Source organism: Miscanthus floridulus, chromosome 6, assembly GCF_019320115.1.
Source record: "Miscanthus floridulus cultivar M001 chromosome 6, ASM1932011v1, whole genome shotgun sequence".
Taxonomy (NCBI): domain Eukaryota; kingdom Viridiplantae; phylum Streptophyta; class Magnoliopsida; order Poales; family Poaceae; genus Miscanthus; species Miscanthus floridulus.
The window spans coordinates 49,832,151-49,837,543 of NC_089585.1; the positions used below are offsets into that span (position 1 = coordinate 49,832,151).

General features: G+C 41.9%; 1 non-coding gene across 1 annotated transcript; it reads left to right on the plus strand.

The window, feature by feature from the left end:
- The first annotated feature begins 2,242 nt into the window (after window positions 1–2,242).
- LOC136462144 (small nucleolar RNA R71) lies at window positions 2,243–2,349 on the plus strand. The gene has a single exon (XR_010760662.1). It is a non-coding gene; the product is annotated as a small nucleolar RNA R71 (small nucleolar RNA).
- Window positions 2,350–5,393: the final 3,044 nt, after the last annotated feature.

Sequence of the window (5,393 nt, forward strand, 5' to 3'; positions counted from 1 at the left end):
ATAAAATGCAGTCATGAAACTTTTTATTTTTATTTTATTAGTATAATATAAATACAGAAAAGTAAATATGCTAAAGTGAAAATAATTCATGCAATGCTAGAAAGTAAATATGGATAACTACCAATTTTACCTCTTCGCAAGGGTTCAGATTTATAAGTCCTCCAGACAGGACTTTTCTCTAATCTTGTTTATTCCTTGGGTGCATCAGTCGGTCCTAGGGATGAAAACATTGATGGTTGCACCTCTTCTGATAGTGTCTCAGATGTTGCCACATTTCTTTCCACACCTGCTTTGTCTGTGGACTGGTCTTAGGCAGAGTAGGTTGATCTTTCATAACTTCTTTAGGTTCTTCATCTTCTTCCCATTTATTCCTTGGGGGTTGATTCCTTTGGCGTCGGATGATCGATGTCTCCTCCTAGACTAGGTCTTTTTTGGCTGTTCATAAGTGGTATAACTATTGAAATAGCAGTGTACCTTTTCTCTAGGGAATTGGAAGTGGACTTGTCCAGATCCAACGTAGATGATCGCGTTGGTGGTGTTAAGGAATGGTCTTCCAAGAATGATGGGTGTATCATCATCTTCTTCACCCATGTCTAGAACCATGAAGTTGGCAGGGGCATAGTGATCATGTATTCTTACCATGACATTTTTCGCTATTCCCTTCAGAAATTGGATTGATTGGTCTGTCATCTGCAATTGCATATATATAGGGAACAAAGGTTCGTCACCAAACAAGTATTCATATGTTACCTTGGACATTATATTGACACCCAATCCAATGTCACAGAAGATGTTGTGAAAGATTCTTTGTCCAATGGTACACTCGATCGTGGGTACGCCTAGATCATCCTTCTTAGCAAGGAATGGTGAAGCGAGGAGGTGGTCGTACTCTAACCGTAGTGTGTTGATCATGTTGACTGATTCTTCTTGTAGCTGCCTAACCTTGTTCTTCCTTCTTCTGTTGTTCTTCTTACTTATTATCATCTCTTTGGGCAGGTACGATGTGTGTAGATGTCCAAGAGATTGCAAGATACGATTTTTGAAAGAAAACTTCTCCTTTTTATCCTTGATTGTGAAGCAAATCTTGGCACTATTCGTGTAGATGACGGCTTTTGCAGTGCTTAGGAAAGGCCAACCCAAGATAGTGGGTGCCCTTACATCTCCACATGTTTCCAAAACCACAAAATCTATGGGAATATATGATTGTCCACTCGAACAATGGCATCTTCAAGAACTCTCTTGGGGTAGCAGAGTGACTAATCTATAAGCTGCAAACACATGTTTGTGTATAACAAAGTATCTCAATTAATTTGATCATAAATTACCTTAGACATGATGTTGACACTTGCTCCAAAGTCACAAACAGCTTCTTGGAAAATGTGAGGTCCAATGGCGATGGGGATGATAGGTCTTCCTAGATCGCTCTTTTTTCAGGCAAGGTATAATCTATCCACCTTTTCGTCGATGGTTGTATACAGTAGTATGCTGCATTGTGAATATCGATAAGATTTTGCAGTTTCTAGATCTTCTAGTTTCCCTGGAATCTTACCTTTGTCAGTCAGAGGAACAGCAGCAGCTAGCTGAGCTATTTGCGATTCTATCATTTTATTAAAGCTATGTTGGTTTTTAATAACAGAGGAGAGGTTATCCATTTTATTATTTATATTTTTCTAAAACTCTATCATTGGAAGCTAGTTCTCTAGATAAGCCCTCCATAATTTTAGCTTTGCTAGAAATTAATTCTCTCAAGGGTGGTGGATTAAAATTATTGAAATTATTACCTTGAGGGTTACCTTGGTAATTTGGCCTTTGTTGCTGATTCATTCCTTGATTTTGTTGAGGGCGAAAGTAGTAGATGTTGATGAAGTTCACATCCTCTTGGGTTTTAGGACAATTGTTCCCTGAATGCCTAGTGTATCCACACTCTTCACATGTCATGTGAGAATCATGAATGTCCATGACTTCTTGCTTCTTAGTGGCTCGGTCTTCGAGCTTCTTTATCAGTAGGTCCATCCTAGCAGACAGCATGTCTACCTCCTTGAGTTGATGCATACCTCCATCTCTCTTGCAGGTTTAAAGATGTTCTTCATTCCAACCTTGGTTGGAGGCCATCTTCTCCACAAGAGCTATTGCATCTGGTATGGTGAGTGACAGGAATGCACCTCTAGCAGCGGCATCCATAGTCTCACAGGTACTATTGGTCAACCCATGGTAGAAAGTCTACATGAGTAGCTAATTCTCCATCCCATGATGAGGACATTCTGTAATGTAATCTTGAAAGCGTTCCCATGCCTCAGGGATAGATTCATCATGTTGCTGTTGAAAACTTGAAATTCTCCCACGCAGAGTATTGGTCTTGCCTGTTGGAAAGAACTTTGCTAGAAAGGCAGTGGAGTAGTTATCCCATGTAGTGTTTCTATCTTTGTTAGCGTAGAACCATTGCTTCACCTTCCCCAAAAGTGAGAATAGGAAAAGGTAGAGTAATATGGCGTCTCTGGTCACTCCTTTGATGGTGAAAGTGCAGCAGATCTCCAGGAAGTGTTGGAGATGCACACTCACATCTTCATGTGCCTTTCCACAAAATTGGCTAGCTTGCACCATGTTGATGAGGGCCGGTTTGAGTTCAAAGCCATTGTCTCTGACATTGATCGTCGGTCCAGTATGAATATTGGCCATAGTTGGAGCAGAGAACTCATAGAGAGTCTTGTCAGCCATGGCTTCAAAATCTAGTGTTAATCTCTGCCTTATTTGGTTGTCTTCCGATTCTAAAGTTGAGACTTTCTTGAGTTTGGCTCTAGTTCTCCTAATTAATGCTTCTAGATCTTCAACGTAGTTTGTCAGAAGGTCAAAACTAGGCATACATCATCCTACATAAGATATGAAATAGATAGAACAAGGGTAATCCTGCTTGAGCAGGGGTCAATGGTTTTCTCGATCACATTAATAAGTATAAGTTTATCAATATTTCCTTCTTGCCTAGCTACCACCCCCGGCAACGGCGCTAGAAATGCTTGTTCGTATTTATTAACTTATCACTTATTTTAGTAGTCACCTAATATATGTCTACATATCTTAACATTACTTTACTAGGTTGTCATCCCTAGTGATGATGCCAGAGATGCTTGTTGGTACTACCTAGTATTACTACTAGAATAATACTAACTAGTTCTTTATTATTTTATGTGACTAGGAAGAATATATAGATATATATGAATGAAAGTAATCTGCAAGCGCACAGATAACATACCATTGTAGCACTTCACCCAGGAGTATTCCAGGTGTCATTATTTATTTATTTACCACATGAAAGGTCTGACAAGGACATATATTGATAACTTATGCTATTGATGGAGAAATAAACCATAACCAATATTCCACTCACAACAGGGGTAAGTCAAGAGGTAAATGTATATATGAATGTTGCATAATAACTAATCATTGATCACTCAGAGTACTCCATTCTATAGCATTAGCATGGTTAAGTAGAATATTTGAGGAATAATTCCTAAGTCACTCTTAATTACAAGTCAAAGCATACACTGATTAGTGCAATTACACTTAGTAATCATGGCTAAGATCAACTTCATATCTACACATACGGGATATTACTAAGAAAGATTAAGAACATAGATTGTCTTCCTTCGTAACTAGGTCCTACTTGTCCTATATTCAGGGAGTGGACTGAAGGGGACCATGACGCCTAAGAGGGGGGGGGGGGTGAATTAGGCAACTTAAAATTCTAACTCTAAACTATGGCCTCTTTTTCTAACCCTAGCAAAACCTATGCAAAAGATAAACTATCTAAGCGTGCAACTATGGTTTTGCTAGTGTGTTGCTATCTCTACCGCAAAAGGAGTAATACAATCAATGTAAATGCAGAAGCTAAAGAGCAATGTAGAGATATGCAAACTCCCATCGATGACTATGGTATTTTTACCGAGGTATCGAGAAGCATGCAAGCTTCCCCCTAGTCCTCGTTGGAGCCCCTCGCAAGGAATCCCTTGCAAGGGCCAAGCTCCCGGTCGGGTAACTCCATGGATAGCCTTGGGCCTTCCCCACGTGCAAGTGGGTCTCTGACGTGCCTTCTGGCAAGCCTCTCCCGGATGCTCCCCGCCATCTTCACTATCAAGCTTCCGGCCAAAACACCGCGAGCCTTGTTCCCTCCGGTACACAGTGGCGGCCACACCACAAATGTGGTTGCTGTGATCTTGCAAGACTACATGCCCCTCTGATGTACAACAATGGTGTGCGCAAGCACCGAGTGGTAAGAGATATGCAAACCCCACTAAACACTAGGCCTAAACCTAGAGAAAGCGCATAAGTGGTGGTCTAATCAACCTAAGTACTTCACAAAGCACCTATGCTAATCACCTAATGAAACACTAAGCACTATGCAAGTGGAGATCACTAAAATAGTGTATCAACACCTTAGATATGTTTCCTCAGCTCCACACTTCTCATTTGGTCGGTTGGGGGTTGTATTTATAAGCCCCATTGAGAAAGTAGCCATTGGGGACGAGGGACGAAGTCCTGCTTTTCTGCTACTGACCAGATGCTGGAGTCGTCCTGATTGGATGCGTCCGGTCATCCTGACCGTTGGAGCCATGAACAGCTGATCGGACGCTACCAACGTCCAGTTAGTTGCCACCAGACGCATCCGGTCACAATTTCGCCGCTCTAGAACCTCTCTATACTCGATCAGACGTTGCTGCCCTACGTCCGGTCAGTTTGCTCCCAGTGTTTGGTCACTTGCTGAGTGTGTTGTTGGACTAATGTAGAACCTCTCTATACTTGATCAGACGCTGCTGCCCTACGTTCGGTCGGTTTGCCCCCAGCGTCCGGTCACTTACTGAGTGTGTTGTTGGACTGATGACCCCCAGCGTCTGGTCACTTGCTGAGTGTGTTGTTGGATTGATGAACAGTGCCATCGATGCGTCCGGTCGATTCACTTGTTCAGCGTCCGATCGCTGCTGCTGATGCCGAGCCACAGATCGGAGCATCCGATCACTTTTCTCCAGCGTCCGGTCCAGCGTCCGGTCATTTATGTGAGCTCGTTTCTTCACGATCTTGTGTGCGGCTTGGTTCCTATCTTCATGCTTAGACTTTGCTTGATATCTTGGATCTTCTCTTGTGCTCCTAAGGTCTTGCTTGTGGTATTGATCATTGGATCATCACATCATCTTTGTCCAAGTCACATCTTGCATCCTATTGAACTACAAAACAATCACTTGCAAATTCATTAGTCCAATTTGGTTGTGTTGATCATCAAACACTAAAATCCAAAGTAAATGGGCCTAGGGTTCATTTTCCTTACATGGACTACAAAGGACTCAATAGGAGTGTCACATCCACGATCTACCACATGGCCTGAAATATAGGGTGTATCCGTAGGT